The sequence below is a fragment of the Meles meles genome, chromosome 1 (assembly GCF_922984935.1).
Source record: "Meles meles chromosome 1, mMelMel3.1 paternal haplotype, whole genome shotgun sequence".
Taxonomy (NCBI): Eukaryota; Metazoa; Chordata; class Mammalia; order Carnivora; family Mustelidae; genus Meles; species Meles meles.
In genome coordinates this window covers 2,511,334-2,538,803 of record NC_060066.1, presented here as the reverse complement: position 1 = coordinate 2,538,803, position 27,470 = coordinate 2,511,334, and the positions used below count along the sequence as shown (strand labels likewise).

At 65.9% G+C, this 27,470-nt stretch overlaps 1 protein-coding gene across 3 annotated transcripts in view; it reads left to right on the top strand.

Moving 5' to 3' along the window:
- PTP4A3 (protein tyrosine phosphatase 4A3) overlaps nucleotides 1–27,470 on the top strand; it is a 48,087-nt gene that overhangs the window by 5,076 nt on the left and 15,541 nt on the right. Inside the window, exon 3 of one of the 3 annotated variants that reach the window (XM_046001936.1) lies at nucleotides 4,568–4,750. The gene's annotated coding sequence lies outside the window, so the exon portion shown is untranslated. Of the gene's footprint in view, nucleotides 1–4,567; nucleotides 4,751–11,655; nucleotides 11,751–26,892; nucleotides 27,077–27,470 lie in introns of those variants that run through there. The other 2 variants (XM_046001964.1, XM_046001944.1) reach the window with 2 other exon arrangements.

Genomic DNA, 27,470 nt, shown 5'->3' with positions numbered 1-27,470 from the left:
TCAGACGGCCCCGTCCACCTTCCCTCGCGGGAGGTAGTGAGCTCCCCGTCACTGTAAGTGGCCAGAACAGAGCCCGGAGGGGCACAGCCCAGAGCTGCTGCGTGGGCATCGGCCCTGGGGGGGCAGGAGGACTCATGAACTCTGAGGTGTGGGACACAGAGTCCCCAGGCTCTCAATGTCACTGGTTCTAAGATTCTATGACTCTAAACTTCTAAGTTGTCATCACTTCCAAGAGCCTGGGGCTACCGGCTCCACTCCCCTCTGCAGACAGAAAGTCAGACCCGCGGGCATTTCCTCACTCCCTGGGGAGGCCAAGTCCCTTCTGACCTCCAGACCTTGACCCCAACTCTTCTCCACCTTGAACGCTTTCCCACTTCTTTCTAGATCCAAGTCCAAGTCCAAGTCCAGCCACAAGGCCGTCTTCCCTGAGCCCCGCCTACTACCTTCTCCCGGCCAGTGTCCCGAGGACACCACGGGCCTGCCTCACTTGCCAAGTCGGATTCTAACTGAATGTTCAACTCCTCCAGGCAGGGCCCGGATTTGACTTGTTTCTCCCTCCCTGACGCTCAGCACTTGAGCGGGTCTGCAGTAGGAGCGCAATTAAATCCAGCTGCACTCTTTAAAAGATGCGGCAAGGAGGGCAGGGCTTCAGGTACCAGGGCCACGCCACAGGCTCTGGGCCCCTCCTGCTTTTACAGAATTCCCCACAAAGCTCCCTTGGGGGGGTTTATACCTCTCTTATGAGCAGAAAGTTCTTCCTAGTGTCTAACCACATTCTCTCCTGCTGTAGCTTTGTCTTATCTCGCTGGGTTTTAGGGTTGCTCCTCCTGTCCTCTCTTCCCTGGGGCCAGGCAGCCTCCTCTTGGTGGGTGAAGGGCGCAGGGCAGGGTGGGATGCCCAGTCAGTATCGCCCCTTCTTGTTGCTGGTAGAACAAAGGCTCAGAGAGGGCAGGGACCCGAGGACACTGGGCTCACGGGAGGCGGAGCCAGGATCTGAACCAGGCACTGGGGACACATGAGTCCCCATGTCTCTGCATAGAGCCCCTCCTGCAGCTGACGAGGCACAGGGGGGTGACAGGAGCCTGGGCGGACCCCTGTCCAGTCCACACTGCCCACTGTCCTGAGGGGCGGGCAGCTGGTGGGAATGGGCAGTGATGCTATTTCTGTTGGCCGGGACGGTGGCTTTCCAGAAAGTTGGTGCCAATTCTCTGGGTTGGCGGGCATGGAGTGTCAGGGAGCGGGCGGGCACTGCCCCGTGGGCAGCCTGGGCCGAGGCGCAGGCCGGATCCCATCACGCCTTCACCCCCCCCGCCCCCCACCCCTGGATTCTGAAATCCACGCTCCTCTGAGATGGGAACACGAGTCGGGTGGTCTGACAGGAAACCTCCATCACATCCGCGGACTGGAGCCGGCCTGATGCTATTCGGAATCTCTAGGATTACTTCTCGCAGTGGGATGGTCAGTGTGTTTGATGGGGGGGGGGGTTGGGGGGCTGCCCAGCCCCGTGGGGATGTTTGACAGTATTTATTGTCTTTGAAAAATCAACCAGGAATGCACGAGCCCCGAGAGGTTCACAGAAGCAGCTGTGGGTCTGGCTGTGACCTGCATTTTATAGAGAAGTGACCTGCGGGGGTGGGGTCTGTCCCGGGGGTCGGGATGCCTGCTCCCCACTGGACCAGGATCCGTGGCCTTGCTGATGGGGTGCAGGGTGGGGTCATTCACCACTAGCAGAGTACCGGCCCCCCAAATCATCCTGTTCTGTTGGCCTGTTCCCCCAGAGGCCTCCGGGGGAGGTTGGCCGCCCTGCCCCTGCCAGGCACCACCTTCTGTCAATGCTGGGGACGGGCCCTCTCCACACCCTGGCCCCAGGGCACTTACCCGTGAGAGACTGCGCACTCTCCCACGTGGCCCCTCCAGGGCCCTGGTTGGGTCCTCAGGAGCTTTGGTGAGAGGGCTCCAGGGCTAGACTCCGTGTCAAGACCCGGACTCAGGTCCCAGTTTGGCAATGCACCTGCTGCGGCAGCTGGGGGCGGGGCTTCATGGGCCAGGAGCTGGGGGCGGGGCTTCATGGGCCAGGAGCTGGGGGCGGGACTTCATGGGCCAGGAGCTGGGGGCGGGGCTTCATGGGCCAGGAGCTGGGGGCGGGGCTTCATGGGCCAGGAGCTGGGGGCGGGGCTTCATGGGCCAGGAGCTGGGGGCGGGGCTTCATGGGCCAGGTGCTGGGGCGAGGCTTCATGGCCTGGGACTCAGCTCGCTCACCTGGCGTAGGGAATGATGATCCCTCAGCCCTGCCAGCCTCAGCGGGTCCCTGTGTGTGTGGGGTCAGGTGTGGGGCAGGGGCAGGGCTCAGTGTGTGACCAGGATCAAGGCTCAGTGCTAGGGCTCGTTCTCTGGTGCGAGTCAGCAGTCAGGGCACCCAGTCTGAGCACGCGCCACCCTCGCATCTGACCCCGGCGCCTCTTTAGAAAGGATCTCCCGTGACCCCCGTGACCTCCGTGCCTTGCGCTGCCTCTGCCCCAGGAGGCTTCTCTTTCTGTGGGGAACAGGGAGGGGCCAGAGGTCCTACCTGAGGCCCTTCCCAAGCTGTCCTCTTTCTTCCCGTGATGCTGCTGGCGCCTGGCATCGGCCTGTGGAGGGCCTGCCGGAGGCCAGAGGCTGGGCCCGGAAGGTTGGTTCAGGTGGGCAGGAGGGCTGGAGAGGGTTGAAGCCTGAGACAGAGTGAGAGAAAGCGTGGGCCAAGTCCTGTTTGCAGGCTGTCCAGAGGGATGTTTGTGGTCAGGTGACTTTTCAGGGCCATCAACCTGGTTCCCCTCCCCACCTGAGCGACTGGGGCCAGTCAGGGGGGCAACAGGGTGCCGGTGAAGACCGGGGCTCTGGCCCTCCCCTGTCCGCTCTCTGGACATGAGCCTCACGTCCTGTCCCTGCCCTCCATCCCCTTCTCTGGGGGAGAGGGGTGGGCCCAGGAGCCTTGGATCTGGCTGGGAGATCGGTCAGAGGACGCGTGGACACCGGTGGGCGTGGCGGTGATCGTGACAGCGGGCACGGCGATCGGGAGGGCGGATCCGGCACAGCCCCCTCGGCTGCCTATGAGCTCCCCAGCGCCGGGACCGCTAACCAGGAGGAATAGGTGTGCAGCCGATGGGGGGTGGGGTGGGGTGGGGTGGGGTGGGGGGAGCCCCACAGGGTGGCTGGAAGGAGCGTGGGGGAGTGACGGTCACCCCTGGCAGGGCTGGGCCCTGGCCTGATTCAGGAACAGCTCTTCTCTGCTGACGCAGCATAGGAGGTCCCGAAAGGAAGGCCCTTGGAGACCTCGCACCAGGACTAGGGGACGGAAACTGACCCTTCACCCGGCCCCCGGGGACAGCGGCCCCACAGCCCCAAAGCTCAGACATCAGAGTGTTTTGTCCGAAGGGACCGCCATGCGGTCACACAGAGTTGGGGCGTCAGAGCCCAGATGGGCTGATCGCTGCTCCAGGGTGCCTCTCTGTCCCCATGCCCTGGGCCCTCCTCCTTCTGGAGCCAATTTCTGTTTCTAGCCTGGTCTCTGGGCGGCTGGAGAGACTAGGATGGGGCCTCAGACGAGGCGAGGGGGACATTTCAGGAAGACAGATTCCGATTCAAATCCTGGCCTTGCTGCGTCCTTTCCACTGTGAGTCATTTAGCCTCTCCGTGTCTCAGTTTCCCCTCAACTGTATGATGGGGACGGTAATACTTGGTGCTGCAGTGAGGAGTGAGTGAGAAAACAGACGTGTTTTGGGGCTCACCTCACGGCCGTGCGGGCTGAATGCATGGGTGTGTATTAGAATCCCCTGGAAGCTTCCGTCAGGTACTTAGGCCCAGAGCCTGGAGAGGCAGATTCAGGTGGTCTGGGCATAAGCTGGGGAACCAGCATTTAACCAAAACCTCCCCGGTGGTTCTGTAGCCAAGGAGCGACTGTCACTGGGCTGGCCTTGGTTCCTGCCAGTGCACTGGGATGCTGGACAGAGTGGACACTGAGGTATCAGCCTCTTAGATCCCTGCTTGCAACCTGGAAGCTGGCTAACACCTAGTTACGGCCGGACATCAGTCCTAGGCGGGCATCCCCTCTCTGCCTCCTCCCTGCAACCTCCACCCCTCCATCCTCCCATCCCTGCCTCCCTGCATCCCTCCATCCTCCCATCCCTCCAACTCTCCATCCTCCGTCCTCTGTCCCTCTGTCCTCCCATCCTCCCATCCCCCCAATCCCTTCACAACAAATGGACTTTACTGTCCTGGGCCCTGTAGATCACTATTTTTCCCCTCCGTAAATCAAATCCTGTTTAAATCCTGCGTCGGTCCTTCCAGCCAGAGCCCCCGCCGCGGTCTGCACCTCATCTCCGGCAAGCGGCTTTGTTTAGGGAGGCTGACACTCTGCTGCGAACTCCGTGTGTTTACAGTGTCGGCGGAAACTCCAAGTGTGGGAGGAAGGCCTCTGGGTTTATTCTGGCCAGAGAGAGGGTGGGGACCGTGGGGGGATTTCAGGGCACCCTCCTGCACAGGGGTCTCGGGCCGCACTGTCCCCAGCCCCGTCACTGTCCGCATTTCACAGGTGAGTCCCCAGATTATTTCCCCGGAGGCTCAGAGGGGACCCTGCAGGCCAGAGACAGACCTGAGACGTGGCCCCAGGCTTCCAAGCTCCTGCCCCCCGACCGCCAGAGGAGGAACCCAGGAAGGCTTCTCGGAGGAGGTGACATCGGCATTGGTCGTCGTGAAGACTGAGCAGAGGAAACGGGTAGGTGGTGGACGGAAAGGTAGCAGCAGGGGGAAGCCTGGGCAGTGCTGTCCAAGGAGGGGTGTGGCCAGAGGGCAGGCAGCATCGGGGAGCTGGAGGTCCTGGCTGAGAATTCCCGCTCTGCCTCTTCCCTGCTGTGTGGCCTTGGGCACGTCACCTGACTTCTCTGGGTGTGTCTCCTCACCTGCAGAGTGAGCGGTTCTCAGAGTCACTGTGAAGAGGGACTCACCTGGTAGAGACAAGGTGGGAGTCGTGCTCTGTAGTTCAGACCCCTCCCCCCCGCAGGCAGAGAGAGCCGTGGCAGGTGACCCAACAGGGCCACTGGCAGACCCGAGACTCTTGCCCCTTTTCCAGAGAGCGCTGGGTTCTGAGCTCCTAAGGCCTTTTCTGCATGGCTGGGTTGGGGGTCTACACCGCCACTCTGACCAGTCAGAGGCCCCTCCCCACCCTGGCCAATGTGGGTTCGGGGTGGGCAAGTCTAGCCTGATTTGGGCCAGAGAGATGCTGCCGGAGGCAGCCTTGTGGGTTCTGTGCGCTCTCCCGTCCCTGCGGAACCAGGTAGCCTTTTTGTGACCACGAGGGAAACCACGGAGGAGGAGGAGAAAGAATGTCAGAGAAGCACAGCCAGAGCCCGGGCGTCCTGTGCCTGGAGCTCACCCTGCCTTTGTGCTTCCCGACAGTGAGATCAGAGCCTGCTCCTGGTTTCTTTTCCTTGTTCCTGGAAGTGCCCTTCCCCCGAGGTGGCCTAGAGCATCTCCCTGGAGCTTGAGTCCAGCCGTTCTGGTCTCTGTTTGAGGCCCCTAGGGGCTGCCAGCCCTCTACAAGGACAGCCTGCGCGTCCTGGCGGTCCGCCGGCCCCACGGGTGGGGGTCTCCCACTGCAGCCTCGGTCCACCCACGCTGGCTCCTTGACGGCCCCTGAACACAGAGGACCCATCTGCGCGGGGGGCCTCGCTGCGCTGCCTTGCCTGCGGCCTCTCTGAGGGCTCTGCTCACGTGTCCTGTGTGCGGGCCGGGGAGTGCTCGGGACGGCCTGGGGCGGGCTGCGTGCCCTCGGTCCTGACTCTCAGCGCCCTGACCTGTGAAGACCTGTTTCCCGCTCATACCACGTGTCCGTTGCAGGTCAGGGTGGCGTGGGAGCGGGTGCTTGCCCCCGGTTGTCCTGGGCACCCAAGTGATGAAGGCGCCACCACCACACAAACTGCTAGCGCTTTGTCACGAGGCGTCAGGGTCACGGCTGCGGGGAGAGGGCCTGGAGGTGGCCCGGGGCTTCCGCTTTGTCCCAAGGGCTGACGTCTGGGGCGCGGCCACGCTGACTGTCGGGTGCAGGATGGTGACCTGAGCCTGGGAGGAGGAACCACACAGAGTGGCACCTGCCGGGGCTCCCGGGCCCTCCGCCTCCCCGCCCACACCCTCGCCCTGTTTTTGTTCAGGAGAAACTGGGGGGCATGAAATGACCCATTTTACAGGGCACGGCCCGGGGCTCGGTGCTGTGGAGGCACCAGCTTACGGAATCCCAGAGCATGTCCTTCACCCCAGAATGACCCCCGGGGCCGGGCCAGCGCTCCTCCGCTCTCTGGCTCCGTGAGGTCGCCTGCCGTGCACGTTGCATGGGACTCCGTCCTGCGAGCATGGTCCTTCACGTCTGACCTCCCATGCTCGGCACCCTGCTTCCAGGCTGGTCCCTGCCCGCCGCGTCCATGCCAAGGGGCTTCTGCTCTGGAGGGACACGTGGCCTTTGAGGCTCCTTCCCTCAGGGACCCGCCCCCGGGGGCTTCCACACCACGGCCGCCGGGGCACGCGTGGGCACGTTTGGTTGGCGTCCTGCTTCCAGGTTTGGGACATGGCTACCCCTGGGCGCCTCCCTGCCTCGCTCTGTCACCTGCGGTCCCTGTCCTCTGGTGCGTGGTGGCCTCGCCGCACTTCCTCTGGCTCCCCGACAGCTCATCCACTCACATCCTCACCAGTATGGGGGACCCAGAGAGAGAGAGAGTGAGAGAGCGAACGAGTTACCTAGCCCCCCCTCCGCCCCCCGTCCTTCCCTTCAGTATTAGGAATCGGGCTTGTCTCTTCCTGGGCCTGCTGGGAAGGACCCCTCGCCCCCCTCCATGCACGCCGGAGGCCCTGCAGAGCTCTGACCCCGTACCTGCCGGGTTTCTTCCTGCATGCGGGTACCTATGAGGAAGTTTAATTGAAGGGGATTCTGTACGCTGATGGGGGTTCTGTGCGCTGATGGGGGTTCTGTACGCTGATGGGGGTTCTGTACGCTGATGGGGGTTCTGTACGCTGATGGGGGGTTCTGTACGCTGATGGGGGTTCTGTAGGCTGATGGGGGTTCTGCACGCTGTTGGGGGTTCTGCACGCTGATGGGGGTTCTGTACGCTGATGGGGGTTCTGTATGCTGATGGGGGTTCTGTACGCTGATGGGGGGTTCTGTACGCTGATGGGGGTTCTGTATGCTGACTGGGGGTTCTGTGCGCTGATGGGGGCTCTTGCACACAGTAGTTTCTGCCATGCATGTTTCCCCCACAGAACTGAGGGTGTGAGCAATGAAGCTGTCGGAGGCTGAGCGGTGTCTTACATGGAGGGACCAGACACCCTTGCCCTCAAGCTGTGCCCACCGAGCTCCCTGGCATCCTCCTGTCATGGTCTCCTTCCTGACCCTGCGGAGGGGACTGGCACAGGCCTGGGACTTAGCAGGTGCTCAGCTGTACAATGCTGTGTTTGGGCAGAGGCGCGGTGGGGCTGGGCATGGCCGGGTCCCTCTTCCCTGTAAACCAATGCTGAAGAAAAAAGAGCAGTTTCAATGCTTCAGTGCCCAAGACAGAAGGCTGGCCTCCTCTCCAGTGGGGGCATCTCTCCACCCTTGAAGCTGGAGGAGCCCCCAGCAGGAGTTGCTTACCTCCAAGAGCAAGGTGCTCACCACCTCACCAAGAGTAGGGTCCACTCTTGACAGTTCTTCTCTAAGTCCTAGGCGACTGTGGTAGTCCCCCACCCCTGCCTCCCAGCCTGAGCTCACCTGGTTCTTCACTACCTCGGGCCATTGCCCTAGCTTTGTTCCCCCTCTCTCATGGGGTGCCCCCTGAATGTGTCTTCACATCCCGGCACCGGGTACTCAGTAACTACCGCCGCAACCCCAGAGCCCCAGCTAATAAGCCGTGGCCTGAGCCCTTGAAGGACACCCTGCGCACGCAGAGCAAAGCCTGTGCATGTCTGCGTGGCGTCCGAGGCCCTCTGCCGCCTGGACGCAATGACTCACCGCATGCTCCGATCCTGGTGGTGCCAGGCTGCCTGCATGGCCCCAATGTGCCACGTATTTCTGCCTTTCTACCTTCTTCGTAGGCAGCATTCCCCTGTCTGGGCTGCCCTCCCCACCTTGGGGGCCTGCAGCATCCCGCAAGCCCCCACGCTAATGTCACCTGGACCTGCCCTGGAGGGTGGGGCCCGTGGCTTACCTGCAGAGCCTGCAGACCGTGACGGGGGAGACTAGGGCCACGTGGGTGTGTGCCCCGGGGATGGTGGGCACTCTTCCAGGCCAGGGAACCATAACCGATGTCCATGTGGGCTCTCCTGGGAAGTGGTGGGGCAGGGTGCAAACTCATGTGCTCAGGGTTGCTGTTGAATATTTGGACACTCCTGTGACGGGGAGCTCACGACTTCATTAGGCCACATCTGCAGCCGTGGCAGCTTCCTGGGAACGAGGACTTGGCCTCGCTGCAAAGTCTGCCGCGGCGGGGAGAGGGTCAGCGACCCAAGGCGCTGTGAGGTGGTGGGTGTGACGAGTCGTGGGGTTCCCCTCTGCGGTGGGGCCTCTGGAGCTGGTAAACCATGCTGCCCTCTGGTGGCCGCCGCCTGCCGCAGCTCCGGGGGTCTCTGCATCCCCGCGAGGGGGGAGCGGCCCTCTCCTCGGGTCCGTGAGTGCCTGCCACTGGGGACGCAGGTGACCTGGACGGTGAGTGGACCACAGGCCCCGTGGAGAAGACAGACAGACACACAAATGGGGAGGATGGTGTCTTCTAGCTTGGGCAGGCCTGGCGGTGGCCTCCAGAGTCCCCGGGCTCGTGCGGGCCCTGCCCCATGGGTGGGGGTGGTTAGGGACCCCCAGTTCCATCCGAGTTCCCTGGCCTGGACCCACGGTTGCCGGGAAGTGTTGAGGACCCTCCAGGTCTCACACCCGCGCTGCTCGCTCTTCCCACAGGCACCACCAGAGGGCGTCCGCGAGGCGTGCTGGATCCCAGAGACGCCACCCTTAGCCTTACAGTCCTGCCGCTCCGGGCGCTTTGGGATGGTGGGCATTGTGGGTGTCTGAGCCCGCTCACTGGTGGGAGCCCTTGCCGAGGGGGTCCTCCAGCCTCTGACGGTCTCTGCTGCACCATCCTGGGTGGAGGACGTGCGTGTGCAGGCTGGATATGGGCGTGGCCTGGAGTTCCAGGGGCTCTAGGGGCGGAACTGGAAGTCACCAGGGGCAGGCTCAGATGGCCCGCAGGGTTGGGTGGGGGACACACCGGCTGGGCTGTCGTCGGGGAGGCCTCTGCACACACTGGAGCACTCAATCCTCTGGACTCAATGGGCTGACGTCTGCTTGGTGTGCAGAACCTCCTTGAAATTCGGACGCCCAGGACACACCCTTCCTGATTCCCAGACCTGGTGGGTGCTCCCGGGTGCTCCCGGCTGCTGTCTCAGGGCCTGAGCTCCTCCTGCCCTTCCTGCCTGCTCAGCGGCCCTGCCCTTCCCGCACTGACTCGGGGCTGGCCTGTGCGACCGACGGGAGATGGGCACGTGTGACTCCAGAGGCTCGATGATAAACGTGCAACCTTGCTCCCCAGGATCGCTCAATCTGGAGGGGAGGGGCTGGGGCCCCCGAGCCCCCACGGATGCCCAGCTGCTAGGAGCTCCTGACACCCCTGCCTGTCCCCAAGAAAGGCCAGGTGGTGACTGGTGGGTCGGACTGCGGGGCTGAGCTGACTTGCCTCGTAGCCTAGTTAGCCGACGCCCAGCTAATACCCCAAAAAATCTGTCATCGCGTAAGTAACAGGATCGTGTTACCGGAAATCGGGAATGGGAGAAAGAAGAACAGCTCTCACCGCTCCCTGGTCCACAAGCCTGCGCTCCCCAAGTCTGCCTTCCTCTTCCTGTTCGCGTCATGGTGGCTCCCTCGCATGCCCTGGCGGCAGTCTGCGTGGGGCCTTGGGGTGCAGGACGTGTACTTGGGGTGATGCCCAGGGCCTTCGGAGAAGTGTTCAGATGCCGCCGTGAAGACTTGTCGCAGACTGGAGCGTGCCCACTGGCGAGGCCTGTCCTGGGGTGCTAACGCCTTCAAGGCTCAGTGCCCGTGGGGGGTCAGGCGCCGTCGGGGTCGCTCAGAATGGGCCACTGGGGCTGGCACGGCAGGGACAGAGGGGTGTGACATGGTCACCGGGCGTCGTTCCCGAGGCCCTTCTCTTGTCCATGCCTATACCTCACACCGGCATAGAACTTCCGCTTTTCCCTGCCTCAACTTTGAACCACGCGCTCTTTGAGGATGGCCCTCAGAGGACCGTCCTAAGAACGTTGACTGAGCACCTGCTCAGGACCAGACAGAGCTAACCTGGCACTAACCAGGCCAGTCGTCCCCCTCTGAGGCGGGAGCGATCCCTGTGGCCCCACTCTCTGGATAAGGAAACCGAGGCTAGGAGAGGTTAAGCAACATAGCCTGCTGGTGGAGGCTCACAAGGAGGCCAGTGTCCGCGGCGCACCTGGGGTCCACATGGCTGGCGCTCGTCCCCTCCTTGTGGCCCTGCTGCTTCTGGGGCCAACCCTGCGGGGCTGGAGGTTGCTTTCTGGAAATCCACTTAGCACTGACCTCATCTTTGTCCTCCTCCGAGCTAATCTGCTAATCCCGCGTGCCCCGTGGGCCCCTGCACAGTCTGTCTCCCCCTAATCCATCTCCTCTGAGGGGGCCTCCTCGCCACTGCGCTTGGGGTGGGGGGGTTGGTGGGGACGGGATCTTCTCCATTCAGCATTCCCCGATTCCAGGGAGGATTCTGGAGCCTGGAATTCAGGCCTGGAGTGTGAATCTGGCTGTCCCTTGCTCATCCATCACCTGCCTTCCAGGGGTCCCTGTGGCCGCTGAGGGTGGGCGGCTGGGGGGGCAGCCTCCCCAAGAGGCGGTACCAGAGCAAGCTTCCAACCTGGGAGGAGAGGCTGGGCATTTGGCTGGGCCGGGGGCAGGGGGCACCCATGGACTGGTGTGGGGGGAGACTTGAGACTTGCTTCTGTGCCTACCTCTCTGGCCTCCGCCTAGCCACGAGCTCCCTAGGAAGGGCTGATCCAGAAGGGGACCCCCTCACCAGTCCCCAAGGGGCATCTCAAAAGTCTCCTCAGGGCTGGGGAGACAGGAGTGTTGGGCCTCACTTCTCTCAGGCACCTCTGCGTGGGGGCCCGCCCTGGAGTGCGTGAGGTCACCGTGGCCCTGATGACCACCTCTAGGAGCTCACTTCCAGGGGCCCCCTGTACAGGAGACCCCAATGCGGCCGCTGGGTGACTGCTGTGCAGGCCCCCTCCTTCCGGAAACCCCTCCCGCGGATCTGGGGCTCAGCCCCATGGACAAGTGGGTAAGTCGAGGCACCGGATGTTTCGTAAAACTGTTGGTCTCTGGACCTCTCCTGAGCTCGGGGCCACTCCCCCTCGGTCCTCACTGCCCCCTCCATCCTCCCCCAGGGCTCAACGGAGCCTTGACTGCCACAGTCCATCCGCACTCCTAGCCTTTCCTAGCCTACCCCTCTCAGGGGCCAAGGTCAGACCCCGGACCGCCCCCATGACCACGCCCCTTTCCGTTTGGGCGGGGCCTCCGGGCGCGCGCGCGGCGGCAGCGTGGGGAGCGTTCCCATTGGCCCGAGCCCGCCCACGTGACCCGACGGCGCGGCCCGCGCTCCCGGGGCCGGGGCCGCGCCTGCGCGCGCCGGCCACGTGCACGCACGCCCCCCTGCCTCCGCCCGTCGAGCCGGCGCCGGGACCGCCAGGTCAGTCTCCTCGGCGCGCGCTCGGCGTGGGCGCGCGGCGCGGGCGCGTGGGGCCGTGGGCGCGCAGGCGGAGCGTGGTCGCCTCTTTCGCTGGGCGCGTCCCGGGACCCCGCGGCCTGGCGTGGCCGCTGCTGCTGCTGCTTCTGCTGCTGCGGGAACGCGGGCTTGGGCGCGGCCACGTGCAGGGCGCTGGAGGCCGGGCTCGGGGCCCAGCCCGTCGTTTCCCCCCTCCCCCGGGGGCGCGCAGCGGGACGATCCCGGCCGGAATTGCTGAGCCCGCCCCGGTGTCTGGGGGGGCGCGTGACCCCGTCCCCAGGTCGTCCTCCCGAAGTTGCGGCTCGGGGGTCTGGTGCGGCCCCGGTCCCTACTCCGCTTCTTCATCGGCGTCGTCGGGGTGACCTAGTCTCATCAGAACCCCAGGGGCTTCCCTGTCCTGCGGTAGGACGGGGAGGGCAGCCGATGTCCCCAGCCGATGTCCCGGGAGGCTGAGCTCTGCGGTCCGCCTCAGACCCTGGCCGGGGCTGGTAGCCTGGCAGTGCCTCCCCGAGCCCTGGCCTCGCCCCAGTGCCGCAGGGATTTCACAGGTGGCTCCGCTGGGCAGCTGCCGGTGGGACGGGTGGTGTGCCCAGCTGCGAGCCGGCAGAGCGCAGCCCCTGCGTCGTGTGGTGACCTCTCAGGCCGGTGCCTGGCCCGTTGGCTCTGGGAGAGCGGGCCTGAGGGTGGCAGGGGGTCCAGGCCAGCAGGTCACAGAGCCCGTGGCCACCCCAGCCTCTTCGCCAGGCCCTGCGCCTCGTCTCCTGGCCTGCAGGCTCTGTGGTCAGCTCCGCACCTGCTAGTGGGTTCAGGGCCGAGCAGCCTGGGGGTGGGGACCAGATGGGGTCCGTGGAGGGGACCTGTGCTCTTCTTGCCCAGCGGCCTCTTCAGAGCTCTGTGCAGGTGACCTCATGTCCTCCCATGAGGTTATTAACCCCATTTCTCAGATGAGGAGGCTGAGGCCCAGTGCGGTGCAGTCAGGCCCATTTCCCCTGCAGATCTAACCAGGGCCTTGGTTTGCCCATCTGTGAAGTGGGTGCTGTTTGGCCCACCCTGCCGGCTGCTGTAAGGAGGCAATGGGAGAGGCTGAGTCTGGGCCTGAGGCAGGCATGGGCGTGTCTCCACGGCCCCCTCCTGGCCGCTCTTCAGGGAGAGAGGCTGCCCCTCAAATGTCGCTAGGACGACCACCGCACCCCGTAATTGTTTGCTCAGCACTTACTTTGTGCAAGGCCCCTGCTGGGATTGGGTGGGTGTCGGGGGTGAACCTCAGGACCCCACTGGCTGGAGGGGGACAGGGCAGGGCGTGTGCCCCCAAGTGCTCAGGGTAGTGGAAGAAGATGCCGGTGGTGAACGGATGGGACCTCCAGGCTGTCTCCTTGGCTTGCCGGCTCCTCCTTGCCCTTGCTGTCCTGCAGGACACCTTCCCTGACCTCCAGGATGGGGCTGGGGGCCCCAGCAAGTCCCCTCTGTCTCCTCTGTGCCAGCTTGACTTCCCGCCCACGTGACTGGGAAGAGGTGCGCACCATCAGCCTTGACCAAGCTGGTGTGAGCCCGCCCTGCTCCCCAGTGGGGTGCACTGGGAGCACACAGGCCTGTGCTAGGGGCCATGGGGGCTCACATCCAGATGGGGACACTGTGCCTCACTGGCTGGTGGACCCGAGCAAGAGGGCGGGTCAGGGAGAAAGGGCACGGGCATGTCCAGGCAGCATTTGGCTGGAGGGGCAGAGGGGCTGAGGCTCCAGCCATGGGTGATGGCTTCCCAGAGACCTTGAACTTGCCGGATACGCAGAGGCTCCAAACCTCACTGTAGGCAGTTACCAGATGGTGCACCGGAGCTTCTCCCCGCTGCCTGGCCCTAGCCGTGCCCTCCGTCTGGGATGGCCTCCCCACCAGCTGCCTGGCATCCTGCCTCCACCTGGCCTCCCTTGCTGCTGCCATCAGCTCTCTGGAGTCCCCGCTATGCCGCACTGCCCCTCGGGGCTTTTCCCAGGGCCAGCGGGTACAACAGGGAAGGCGGAGCTAGTCAGGAGCGCCTGGATTTCTAGTTTCTTCCCAGGTACCATATCCTCGGCCCTCAGTTTCTGCATCTGTTGAATGGGAGCAAGGAGGTGTGGGGTCAGTCACGTGGGTGGACACCGCCCTGGCACTCAGAAGTTGTGTGGGGAACACCACTTCTCTCCTTCCTGGACCAAGGCCATGGCCCTGGGCCTTCTTGTCGCGGGTAGGAGGGTTCTCATCATCCGGGGAGGTGGAGAGTTCTCATCACCTCACCGCGGGGGGGTGGGGGGGCAGGATCTCATTACCTGGCGCTGTCCCTCCACAGGGCCGGCACCGTTAGGGTCCCGGGTGGTTTGGGATCCGGGTCAAAGCAGCCAGTCAGGCATTCCTGTCTCCCTGGGCCAGCAAACTGGGGAGCCTACTGTGAGCCAGGCCCCGAGAGGCTGTGGGCAGGATGCCCAAGCTGGCCATCACACGTGCAGGGTAACACTCGCAGATGTGCTGGGAAGACGTTGGATAGGGGTGAGGGCTGGCCGGTGGTGGGGACGGGGCCCCAGGAAGGGCCGGTGTCAGCCGTCAGACCTGCGCCCGCCAGGCTCATCTCCCATCGGAGGTCCCCAGGCCTCTGACACCGCTGACCCCTCTCTGTCCTGGGTCTTCTGGCCGCCACCATTATGGTGCTCCTCCTGGGTGCCTGGCCTGAGCGTGGTGGGGTCTTGCATGGAGGCAGGACCATGGAACGTCACCACAGGCCAGCAGCGGGGAGGGCCTGCGTCCCATACTCAGGGGCTGTCTGCTGGGGGAGGGGCTGGGCGGGGAAGTTGGCTTCAGGGCCCCACTTTCCTGCTGGGTGACCCTCGGGGTGGGCGTCAGTGCCGTAGTCTCCCAGCAAATGAGGGCTGGACCCGATCTGGGACTGTCAGTGGGTCATCACCCTGAGTCACTAGGTGCTCTTTGGGGGGCACACACGTGTCCCTCGGGACGTTGTGGTGCCCCGAGCAGGCGCTGTTGCTGGAGCAGGCGCTGTTGCTGGTGTGGGCAGACGGAAGGTGGGGAACCGGCCTCGCTCAGGTTCGGGGGAGCCGCGGAGTGTTCTAGAGCAGGGGTGGTGGGATGGAGCGGAGCCTCGAGGGTCCGACTTCCCCTGGGGTATGGTCCTAGAGGGGGGAGCATCAGGAGGACGGCTCCCACCCTAGGGGTCTGGGGTCTTGAGTGCTTAGCCAGGGGCTGATGTGCTGGGATGGGGCTCTGAGCCCAGGATGTCAGGAGACGCGCTGCCGCAGGCCTCCCCAGCGTCCAGGCCGGGCTACCCGGAGCACACGTAGTCCAAGACAGGTCATGGGCTGTCTGGCTTCGGGCCAGTTCTCCTTAGGGGTCTCAGTTTCCCCTTCCACAGAAGGGGGCTCTGACCTGCCTTCTCCAGCTCCACCGTCCCCACAGCCCTTCCCGGGAGCGGCAGGAGCCCGTTCCCACGGCCTCTGTGGCCGCAGAGACCCCAAAGCCGGGGCTGGCCCAGCCGGTGGAGGCGGGCTGACAGGCAGGAGGCCCTGCCCTCTCCCCTTCCCATGGGGACTGGCGCTCCCAGCCGCTCTCCCGGCCCTGTGGCCCCTCTTGTGACTCAGGCTTCCCGGAAGAGGCGCGGGAGGGCACCGAGGACTCCCCTCCCGCCCCCCGCCCAGGGTTCCCCTCCCGTCACCCGCCCAGGGTTCCCCTGCTGCCTGCCTGTCCCATCCCTGCCCCGCGGCTGCACGCGGTGGGCTTGACCTCCTCTGTGTCGCCCCGCCCCCAGAGGGCGCTCCTTTCAGACGGTGCCCCCCATCATCTGCTGGTGTGGGGACCCCGGCCCCCTCCTCACGCTCTTGCCCGGACCAGGGCCTGCCAAAGCAAACATTTCCCCGCTTTCATCTCCCTGCCCTGCTCAGCCGCGTTGTTCCTCTCCGCTGCTCTCTGGCCGGCTGCCCAGTGGCCCGTCTGCTGGGAACGGCCACGCGGAACTCAGGGGCTGTCTGGGGGTGCCCGCGGCGCTCCACGGTAACCTCGCTGTCCTCTCCACACCTCCACATGGTTTGAAGGAGCCCAGAGCCATGGTCCCAGCTCCTCTGGTCTCTCCGGTGACCCGCGCCTGCCTCTGGGCTTCCTGGGCCTCCGTTTTCTTGTCTGGAGAATGAGGCGCTTGGAACACACTGTGCACCTCCCAGCAGACTGGACGGGAGGTCAGGCCTTGGTGGTGAAGCTCCAGCCACCTGAGCCCCGCTGCTGCTTTCCGCCCTGCGTCTGCTCTGTGCGACTGGGTCACGCCAGGCTCTCCACTCGCCCTTGCCAGGGGCCTGCGACCTGGGGAAGCGTGACCCTTGGTGCCTTGGCTTCTCCAGCTGGCATGCTGGGCTCTCGGGGCCGGGGCGGGGTGAGCCGAGACAGCACCACCTGCCCTGGGGCTCACGTCTGGGGAGGGTGATACTCAAACAGGTCCCTGACTGCATCGTTGTGATTAATCCAGATGTCGTGATGTTCCCTATAAAAACCCACACGCCCAGGCACTCTCGAACGGCGGTGGGGTCCCAGCTCCCGGGCATCTCAGCTGGACTTCATGGGAGCCGACCACTCTGCATCTCACTTGAAATGGGCCACTTTCCCGCTGGCCCCCATGGACCCAGGTCTCGGGGTCTGGATGGACCCGCGCGTGTTAGTCAGTGCCCACGCCCATCACCTCCATCTCGGCGGCTGCGGTGTCGGCTGGGGGTGCGGGCTACTGGCCTGGCCTCGCTTCCGCCTCCCTGTGCCCTGTGAGGGGCTGCTCAGGCCTGCACTGGCCCCTGGTGGGGAATGGGTGACGGCAGAGAGAGGCGGCCCTGACCCTGGAAGGGACGCATGGGTGAGCAGGATAGCAGTCGCTTTCCTGGAGTGTGTGACCCTCCGAGTCTGAGGCTGTGGTAGACAGGAAGGCCAGGTGAGCTTCTGGGAGGAGGTGGCGTCTGGCCCTGGGTGTGAAGGATGCGGGCATCACAGTAGGAGGGAGGGGCTCCCGGGACTTGGGGCCGGAGTTAGCCAAGTCGCTGGGGCAGCTGCGTCGTCGGCCACGCTCCGAGGCCTCCTCCAGCCAGCTGCTTCCCCAGGTGGGGGCTGCGTGTTTGGGCTGGAGGACCCTGCTCGGGGCAGCGGTGTGGGAGGTGTGCTGGGAGGGAAGGTGGCCTTGGCCGGGCTTGTGTGGTCCTTGCAGAGTGGCGTGGAGCCAGGACTGTCTGTCCCTCGTTTACAGACGGGGAGCCTCCCTGTGTGTGGGGGGCGTGGGGAGCGGGGGGAGCGGACCCCTCCGGGCACAGCCGCCGGCTCACGCTCCCCTCTCCGGCTTTGGTTTTCCTCAGCTCTGAAGCGGGGCTGGGATGGCCTGCCCCCCGCTGGTGGGGTGAGAGCCTGATACAGGGGCAGAGAGGAGGTCCTTTGGTGTAACTCAGCCGCCCGTGCCTCAGTTTCCCCCTCTGTAAACGGGGGTAGGAACCCCTTTCGTGGGGATGTTGGGAAACGTCAGAGGGGCAGTGTGTCCAGGCAGCCTGAGGCGCACAGTGCGTGCCCCGCTGAGGGGTGACACAGCCTCCCCCCGCCCCCCGCACCGCTCTTCCTTGACCTCCACGGCTGGGATGTTCCCACGGCCGGGCAGCCGCAGGAAGCCATCTGGAGGCCTTGTTTACCCTCCCCCCGGCCTCCCTGGCAGGAAGTCACCGGAAGGGCCGTCCCGAGGGGCCCCCAGGCCTGTGAGGACAGCCAGTGGCTGGGGGTCCCCGGTGGAGTGTAGGGGCAGGGAGTGCGGGGATGGACCGGGGCGGAGCTGGGTGCTCCCAGGCCCCCTGTGGCTCGTGGGCTGGAGTGTGGGTGGAGCTGTCTGTCCAGTGTGTCCGTCTGTCCGTCCAGCCTGTTTGCTACCCCGTCCCCCTCCACGGGCCTCAGACGAGGCCCAGCGTGGCCGTGGCCCACGAAGTCGCAGCCTCAGTCCCGGGTGGGCCGTGTGCTGTTGGGGCGGGTGGGGTCGGGGGAGCCACAGGAGGCAGGGGTGCCGGTGGAGGTGGAGCCGTGGTCTCTGGAGCCTGGCTGGGGCGGGGCTGTTGGGAGGGAAGCAGAAAGGTGGGCAGGGTCTGGGGCGTGGATGGTGACTGTGGCGGAGGCGCCCCGAGACCCTGTTCTCCCCTCCCCCCCCAGACCCTTGGGTCAGCCGGCAGGTCTGGACATGCCTCCAGCGGGATCAGGGTCTGGGCTTCCGCCCCTTGGGACGTGCCCACTGCTTGGCCTGAGTGTGGCTGGCTGGGCCTGGGGACAGTTCCCACGGCCACTGCCAGCTGGGCCTGCCCAGCCTGAGGAAGGACGCTGACCCTGGCGGGCCCTTGGCCGCCGTGTGCCCGCCCGGTCTCCTGCCTTCAGGAGGAGCCTGGTGGGCTGGGGGTCCGATGGCCCTGCCTGGCTGGCCCTGGGGAGCAAGGGGCACCCCGCCTGGTTTCTTCCTGTCTCCCCTGTGCTCTCACTGCCTTCCCCCTTTCCCTCCCCCCCCTTCGGCAGGCTCTGTCGTGGGGTCTTGCGGGCAGGGTGAGCGTCTCCCGACCCTTCCGTTCCCGTGAGGAAGTGAGCGTGAGAACCGGGGCTCTGGGCTCCAGGAGCACCACTGCCGGGGGGCGTGGCCATCAGCCGGTCCCGGGCCTGGCGGGATGTTCCAGCGGCGCCCGTGGGCTGAGGACAGGCGGTCGTGGGCCTGTCCCAGGAGGGTCATCAGCTGTTCCCGAGTGCGTCCTGCGCGTCAGGCCCCCTAGTCTGTGACCCAGCCCCACAGCCCTCCAGGTGTGGGTGGCCGGTTTGTAGAGCCTGGGCTGCCCCCTGGTCTGAGCACTGCGGGCCTTGCCCCGTCCCGTGTGCTGCCGTACTAAAAAGTGTATAGAAGATGGTTTGCCGCGTGCGTGCCCAGGCATGAGGGAGGCTGTGGAGGTGGGGGCTGGGGTCCCGGGGCCTGCTGAGAGGCCCTTACAACGGGAGAAGCTTGGACGGTTGTTGGGAGGAGGGGGCGCTGGCCCAGGAGTCCAGAGCCTGGGGAGGGCTGGCCTCAGTCTCCACGCCGTTCCTTCCTGGGTACAGCACGCTCTGTTGGCGGTACGGGACAAGGTGGGGCTCTCCACTCACCTCCCCTTTTGCAGGGCTCCGCGTGGCCACCGCATCGAGGGTAGAAGATTCTGGGTGTGTGGGGCGATGTGCTTGGGCAGGGCTCCCTGAGGGCGGGGAGCCTCTCGGTTGCTGGCACTATGATTTGTGGGCGCCTGGCCCCAGGGTCCCTGCCAGGTTGCTGTGGCCAACGTTGTGGTCATGCCCGCCACGAGCTTTTGTCTCTACGAACTCCCTTGGCCCCAGAGCACAGCCGTGGACGGCGTCCACCCAGGGCTCAGGGTCCGTGAGACGGTGACGGGGCCTCCGAGGAGGTGGGGTTGGGACGGGCAGGTGGAGCCAGGAGGGAGTCCCAGAGAGGTGGCAAAGGCCTGGCGACATGACAGGATGCTGTGGGGACAGAGAGTGCTCCTGGCACAGGGCACGGCAAGGGCAAAGGACTGGAAGCGGGACCGCACATGGCACGTCGCTGGGACAGCAGGAGGGCAGGTGGGGCCAGAGCAGAGCGAGGACGGGAGTGGGGGGACAGCAGCCGGCGGTGGGGCCTTCGGGGCGAGGGGACTTGGGCTTTCCTTCGAAGTTATCAGGGGCTTCAACCTGCCATCAGGGGCTTCAACCCTGAAGGACGGTGTCAGCGTAGGTGACACCAGGTAGGGAGTGCGGGGTAGGGTTGGGGTACCCAGGACACCAGGGTGGGGTGGCTCTGGGCAGATGCTCCCCAAACTCCCGGTGACCTCAGGGAGCCCAGACACTGCTGTCTCCCTCGTCACCATCCAGGTGGGCTCTCCTGCCCCTGTTGGGGTTCTGGGGATTCTGTTTCCTCCTCTTGTGCTCGATTCCGCACCCCCTCGAGCTGGGGTTGCAAAGACCTGCCTCTCCCCGCCGGCCGCCCTGCAGTGATTCTGAGAACGGGGGCCCCAGAGCCGGCCTTCCCTGGGGGGCAGTTCCTGCGGTTCCCCTGCAGCCTGGGTCACCTTTCTGCTCCCCGCCCTCCTGGCCTTCACTCGGGCCGTGCCCTCCGCCCTTCTCAGGGGGAGCTCGCAAGACGCGAGGGGGCCAGTGTGTCCTTCGCTGTCCTGCGGGGTGTAGTCCAGCTGCCGGTGTGGCAGGGCCAAGCGCACACGCCATCTGTGGCTGGCCGACGTGGGGGCCCTCGCACAGGGCCCGGTGGTGTCGCCCTGTAGAGCGTCGCTCGTCTCTGCTCTCCCGTCCTGCCCTGGTGCTGCGCTGCGGGCTGGGATTCGCCTCTGAACCAGCCTTGCCTCGCGAACGAACGAACCTGCGGGCTGTGCTCGCTCGACGCGCGGTGGCTGTGTCCGTAGCTTCTGAAGATGCGGTGACGAGTCTTCCCCTTCCCTGAAACCAGCCCTGCCCAGCCGGCCTGCGACCCCGCAGGGCCCCCCCTTACCTGCCTGGCTGCCGGGCCCTCTGTCTCTCCCCGGCCTGCTCAGCGCCCTCCGCAGCCCGCTGCGCCCCTGCTGGACCCAGGAGGGGGCTGCCCAGGTGCTCCCCGCCACCCCTCGCCCCCGTGTTGCCTCGCCCACCCTCCTGGCTGGACCCCCAGGCCCTGCCACACCCCCCCCACTGCTGGCATACTCTGTCTGCCCCTCTCACACGCGTGGGTGCACGAGGGACCCCACTGGTTCTGCTGGGGAGAGGGTAAGCCCCCCGTCTCTTTGGTACCCCAGGGTCCTGGAAGTGCCGGTGCTTGTGGGTGTCCAGCCTTGCTGTCTGGAGCGTGCAGTCCCTGTGGGGGTCAGGGGGACAGACCCGCGAGTGACCCAGCTGCCCATGAGCTGAGCATGGTCTCCACGTAGGGGACTAGTTCTCAGCCATGAAAGGGGTGCAGTCCTGACCCCGGGACAACACGCTTGACCCTCGGAAGTGCGATGCGGAGATCGGGGAGCCACACCCCCAAGGCCACGTGGTGCGTGATTTCACGGACGTGGCAGGTCTGTGGAGATGTGCTCTCAAGTGGACGCGTGGCTGCCAGCGGCTGGGTGGGCGGTGGGGGTGGGGGTGTCGGTGGGGGGCGGGGCAGGCCCACAAGAGGTGTGGGGCTGCTTTTTGGGGTGATGGAGATGTTTTGGGTTTAGGTAGTGGTGATGGTCAGGCAACACCGCAGAGATGCTAGAAAACGCCCAAGTGTCTGGTTTAAAATAGTTAAAATGGCCAACGTCCCGGTCCGTGAATTTTATCTCAGGAAAGCCATGGAGCCTGCTCCCCACGCGGCAGAGTCGGGCCTGCGCAGGTTCTCAGTTAAAGTCTGCAAAATAGGATTAGCCTGGCTCTGCCCCGGGGTGGCGGGCAGGGCTTAGAGGAGAGCAGGCAGCGGTGCTCAGACTGGCGGGCACTCAGCGAGCTCGGGAGCGCGGCGTGGAGCCGGCCTTCCCCCCGGGCAGTGCCCGGCCTTGGTGAGTCTGGTGGTGCGTGGGGCGGCTTCGGACAGGTCTCTCTTCTTGTGCAAAGTCTCCTGCCCCCCCCTGCTTTGTGGCCCTCCGCTCCCGATCGTCCTGTCTCGGTGGGGGTGGGGCGCTCTTGTGGGGCTCCTACCGCTGGGGGTCTGCAGAGCACAGTTGGGTGCGGGCTCGGGGCCGTGCAGCTCCACACGGGCTCTGCACCTCGGGTCGTGCCCTGTCTGGGGCTCCCGGAGCCGCTGAGGGGCCGGTCGCGTGAAGTGGACGGGATGTGGGCTCGGTCACTTTAAAGCCGGGGATGGCTACAGCCCGCAGTTAATCCCGTCACCCTCGCATGACCAACGTGGGGGCCCCAGGCAAAGGATCGGGGGTTGGGGGTCTCAGGGTGACCTGGCCTGGGCTCCGCCTCCGTCTCTGTGTGGTGGTCCCCGCGCTGACAACCAGCTGGGCCCAGATGGGCGGAGCCGCCCAGAAGATCTGGAGGCAGGGAGGCCCGGCCAGGAGCCTCTCCCGCTTTCGCAGCTGGGACCTAGGGCGTGGGGCTGACCCAACCCCGTGTTGCTGAGGTCCTGGGAGGGGCTGTCTTTGCTGGTGCTTGGTGTCCAAGACATTCTGGAAACGTGCTGCTGGCTGCCCTGCCCCCCGCCCCCCGTCCCAGTCATCGCATCTATTGAGGACTAAAGGCTCTGGGACATTTTGCAGGAAGAAAAGCCCCTTCGGTGTCCCAAGGAAACCCCTGGGGGAATCCCCATTCTTAATGCGGGTCCTCCCGCGGGGCTTAGAGTCCCGTCAGAGTCCCCCTGGGTGTCTGGCGCAGAAGAAGCATTCGAGGGGCTCAGGCCAGGCTGCTTGGAAGGGAAGTGTCCTTCCAGATCCCAGGAGAACGGCCATCAGCAGCTCCACGAGGAACAGCATCCGGCGAACCCATTTTACAGATGAACAGACTGAGGCACAGAGACCCTGTGGGAGCCATCACGGCCTGAGCGAGGGGGTGGAGCAGAGCCACACCGGGGTCAGGGTGATGGGAGGGAGCCCCTCCTGCTGGGCCCCCAGACACCCCGCAGGGCCTGGGTTTGGAGGAAGCCCCGCCTCAGAGTCTCCTGTGCTCTCTGGGCCTCAGGCTCCCGTGGGTGGGGTGGCCACGGGCACCCACGAGGTTGCGGCCTTGCAGGGTGGACACAGCGCTGGCAGGGAGGCTGTGCCCGGTGGGCGTCGCGCTGGCCCCCCTGGGCCGTTGAGCTGTCCCGGGCTGCGTGTGCTCAGGGTTCGAGCTGCTGAAGGGCAGGAAGCCCCACTGTTGTTTCAGAGACGGGACACGGTTCTCCGTCCACCCCGGGGTCCAGCCTGGGGCTCTGCACCCGGTGACCCCTGGAAGTGCCGGTGGGCCGACACGGAACTGAGACGGCGGCAGCGCCGGAAAGAGGAAAGGTAGCAGCCCGGGGTCCCCACTGCCCTGGGGGGGCCTGTGGGCCCCTCCAGCGTGTGTCCTGGGTGCAGCGATCTGCCCGCATTGTGTTGGTTCTCTGGGGGCGCCGGGGGGCTGTGCCTCGCTGCCAGGCCGGCCCAGAAATAGCCATGACCTTCTGCACCCAGCTTGGCAGCACCCAGGGCCGCGAGGCCTACGTGCGCCCGGCGGAGTCCTCCCCCGGCGGTGGGGCCGGTTATTTTGGATGTGGCCTCCCGAGGCCAGGTCAGAACTCTTTCCCGTGGCTCCTGAAGGCCCCTCTGACGCGCGTCCACCAGGGTCTTGGCCAGCAGCCCCGGCCACCTCCGTGGTCTTGCAACCCCTTCCCGCCCGCCTGACCCCTGGCGGCCCTGTGTGCTGGGTGGGGCGGGGGCGGGGTCCTTGGCCACTGACGGAGGCGCTGGGTGACGGGGCTTCCTGGAGCCCTGAGATCTGTTGGAGGGCTGGGCCTCAGTTTCCGGATCGGGGGTTGTTTTAAGGAGAAAACACAGAGGCAGTGCCCACCCCGGGCTGGCTCAGCCTCTCATAGTTGTGGCCTCGGGCAAGTCACGGACTGTATGGCCAGAGCCTCAGTTTCCTCATCTGTGAAATGGGCTGCTGGCTTCAGCTCTGCGTGGAGGAGGAATGCGGGCGGGTCTGCGTGTGCAAGGTCCCGGAGCCTCCCCTGTTCCGCACTCCTGGGCACGTCCCTCAGGTGTGCGGGGGCGCTGAGCTGAGCAGCGCCCGAGTGTGGACCTGCGTTCCAGCTGGGCCGCAGTCTCCTTTTCTGGCCCGGCTTCGGGTGTGGTGGTGAGCGGAAGCGGCTACCACACTTTGATGCCCCAGGGTCCAGTCCCCCGGGGGCCACCGGCTTCCTGCCATGGGTCCAGGGTGCTGCACGGGCACGGGGACTGGCTGCCCCATCTGTGGGCAGAGCCCCCTCCCCTGCGGATGCGAGGGGTCCTATCCTGCTTCCTGGTTGGGACTGGGGCACAGCAGCTGCCCCGGGGAGGGGCTGTACCGCCTGCCTGGTGCCAGCTGTCTTCTGACACCCTAGATCTCCCCCAGGCCCTCCTCATCCCCCTCGGGGACGGTGACCTTGCACGGTCCAGGGCCAGAGGAAGAGCCAGAGCCGCTCCTCCGGGGGGAGGGGACTCGGGCGGGCACAGCGAAGGCCCCCCAGTACTGGGGGTGTTCTCAGTGGAGCCTCCCCTCCCGTGGGTGCCCCACCCCTGCCCCCCAGGCCACAGGACAACTCCGTGGGCACTGGGCGGGGCATCTTCGGGGGCAGCTCTTGTGTTCCCCCCTTGAGAGGGTCTGTTATGTCCAAGTCGTGCGGACAACCGAAAGGCCCAGGGAGGAGGAAAGGTGGGCGTTGAGGCACAGGCAGCCCCCGGAGGGCTTTCTCAGCTGTCGGCGTATCCCAGTGCGCACCCCGTGGGGCCTCCAGCTGGTTCCGGGGGGCAGGGACTTCCTCCTCTGGGAGGTCCCATGGACCATCCGGGAGGCCCATGCCACCACCCCGGTTCTGAGGACCCCAGGTTCCTTCTGCCTGTTGAGGGCACACACGTGTGTGTGTGTGTGTGTGTGTGTGTGTGGCGTGGGAGGGGTTGGGCTCTACCTGGTGGACTGGGGAGGCCTGGGGCTCTCGGGACGGTAGGGACCGGGGGCCTCCTCTGGGCCTCCTGGGGCCTCTGCCTTCCTGGCAGGGGCTTGAGCCAGGGGCCTGGTGCACCCAAGGGCCTCTCAGGGGCCATGGGCACCAAGCGAATCTGTGAAGCTCCCGGCCCTGCTGGGACGCCGTGCCCATTCTGGAGGCTCGGGGGCCTGGAGCCAGGAGTCGGCGCCAGCCCAGTGGGGCCCAGGGGGAAAGCACTGGGGACCGTGGGTGCAGGCTAGGGCAGGCTTTCGAAGCTCTTCGTCCTGTTAGAATCGGGGCCTAGGAATTCCCAACCCAACACCGTATACTCCAGAGTGATGGGCTGTAGGCTGGAAACTGCTGCCAGGTAACCAGACCTCCGGGACTGGGGCTCTGCAAGGCGGGGGGGCCGAGGGCAGGAGACGACCCCTGGGGACGGGGATGCAGCGGGGCCTGTGGAACCCTGCTTCTAGCCTCCTGGGGCCCGCCTGACTGTGCGTGCCAGTGCACGTGGTGGGGCCCCATGGGGAGTGGGGATGCCTGGGAACCTGCCTTTCACCAACGGGGCAGTATCGGACACGCAGATGAGTCCAGCTGTGTCCTTGCTGATACAGGCAGGCTGGGGCCCGGGGAGGGCCACAGTGGGAGGGCTCTGACCCTTTGGGTACCAAGGCAGGACACCGGGTCTCCCCCTCCGTGCGAGGTCCCTGGCCCTGTGAGACTTGCGTGGTCTGACTTGGGAGTCTGGGCAGAGTCCTGCCAGGCCCAACGGGAGATGGGGTATGGACCGGAGAACAGAGACGAAGTGGGGGGCCACTGGGCGGCATGGTGGCGCAGGGGAACGGGGTCCCCACCCTCTCGGCACGGGCATCTGGTCTGGACACTCCCCGTGTGAGCCTTGACAGAGCTGACCCTGGGCTGCCACACGGCTTCTCGGTCACTCTAGGTCCTGCTGAGCCGCTGGCTTGGCCCGTCATCCTGTGCCATCCTGTCTTCTCAGGGGGCCTCGTGGTCCTCTCGTGGGCGCTGACCCTCTGAAGTCTCTACCCTCCCTTGGGGAGATCCGAAGGGGACTGGATGTGGCCCTGCCCTCCAGGAGTGGTCTAAGGTACACATGGCTTCTGGCACTGGTCCAGAGAGGGGCGGGGAAGTGGAGGGGGGGCTGCGGGGGTGAGGAGAGGTTCGTGCTGTGGGAGTTGGGAGAGGTGGGAAGGAAGAGGGCAGCCAGATGGAGGCCAAGGCAGGGACAAGGGACAAAGGACAAAGGCCCGGTGGCAGGTGTGAGTCACAGCACCTGGCAGAGGCTGCAGGAGATACAGCGGCCAGCTGGGTGGCTAAGGAGGGCTCTGGGGCCTGGCCAAGGCATGGGTCAAGGCCTGGGCTCTGGGCCACGGGGAAGGGCCTCTGTCTGGGGCGGGGTGGCCGGTGGGCAGCTGGCAGGTGCCTGGTGGGAATCAGAGTGGGGAGCTGTCTATGGGCAGATGTCGGGACGGGCTGCTGGGGTCATGGGGCCACCGTTCCGGGGGCCAGGTGTGGAGGCCTTTCCTGCAGCTCGGGATCGCCCCCGCTGCCTGCCTGGTGGGGAGCAGGCCCGAGCAGGGGCTTCTGTGACCTCTCCGGGCAGGGCTGGCCTGGGCTACCACGCCCACCCCCACCCAGGGTCTGGGGAGAGGGCTTCCTCCTTCTGGTGCCATCCCCACTAGAGTAGCATCCTGAGGGGAGGAGGGACACGTGACCCTGGGCCTCAGGGACAGGAGCACCCCTCCCCCCACTGGTGGGGTTCCCGCTTCCTTCGCTTCCTTGGTGTTTTTGTGGGGCCTTGGGGCCCCGGCCGGGGTGTGGTGGGCTCACTGGCCTGTTAGCCGGCTTCCCTGGCTTCCTTGCGGGAAACGGACAACAGGAAGACCTGAGGGCTGGGCTCGCAGGGCCTGGGGAAGCGTGGGCAGCTCTCCGGAGCCGAGCGCAGTCTGGGGCCCTCGGGGGCTGCTGAGGTTGGGGGCAGCCCAGAGAGGGCCAGGTTGTTTCTGCGTGGGTGGGAGGTAGGGGTGCAGTGAGTGCCCCCTCAGCAAGGGAAGGGTCCTGCAACCCCCTTCCCAACCTGCAGCAGGCAGTGGGGAGACAGGCCAGAGAACTGGGGAGCCCCAGGCGGTCCCCCTGACCGTCCACTCTGCCGGCTGCCAGCCTGGGCTTCGGGGCCTCGGAGAGATCTCCAGGCTGGCTCTGTGCCCGCTCCTCCAGCCCCCTCCTGGCCCCCTCGCCTGCTCCCTCCCCCCTCCCCTCCCCCTGCTCTGGCTGCCTTTGGATACAGGGCCCTGGGGACTGTCCTGCCTCCTGCAGCCCAGAGTCAGGCCTGTGGGGGAGGGGGAGGCTCTCCTGCCCACTGCTTCCTGGGACCAGGGCGCTTGCCTCAACCTCAGACCCATGTCCCAGCCCCACTCCCCTGCTTGCAGGCAGCCCTGGGCGGGGGGAGTGCAGTGGGAGCCAAAGGCTGGGCGGCGGGATCCTTCTGGGGCTGCCCCAGCATGCCCCCGCCTCCCTCCCGGCACAGTTTACCGGCGATCAGGGGCCTTTGACGCGGGAGGGCGGGCAGCCGGGCGGGGATAAAGCCAGGCGGGGGCGCGGCGCCCCAGGACTCCGGGACCCGGGACTGGGAAGGCGGGTGAGTGACCGGGCGCTCCCGCTCCCTGCAGCTCCTCCGGTGGGGAAGGTGGGGCTGGCCTGGGTGTGGCCATCCCTGGGGCAGACCTCAGAGCGGGGCGGGCAGGGGTTCCCAGGCCTTCCTGCTCACACCCAGGTCAGCCTGAGGCTCCGGCTTTTCCTCTGTCAAGTCGGGGTGGGAGACCCAGCCGTGGATGCTTCTCCCCCCGGAGCCCGAGCTGCCCCGTATTGCTGTGCGCCGCCCGTGGCTCAGAGGAGCGTCCCTGGTCCCTGGAACTGCTGGCCGGCTGCACTGTGGAGGGCAACGATTTGTGGGGGGGGGGAGGGGTCCCGGCCTGGCTCTCCTGCCCCCTCAGGGGAGCGGGGGGAGGGATATGCAGGGCCCCACTGTGAAC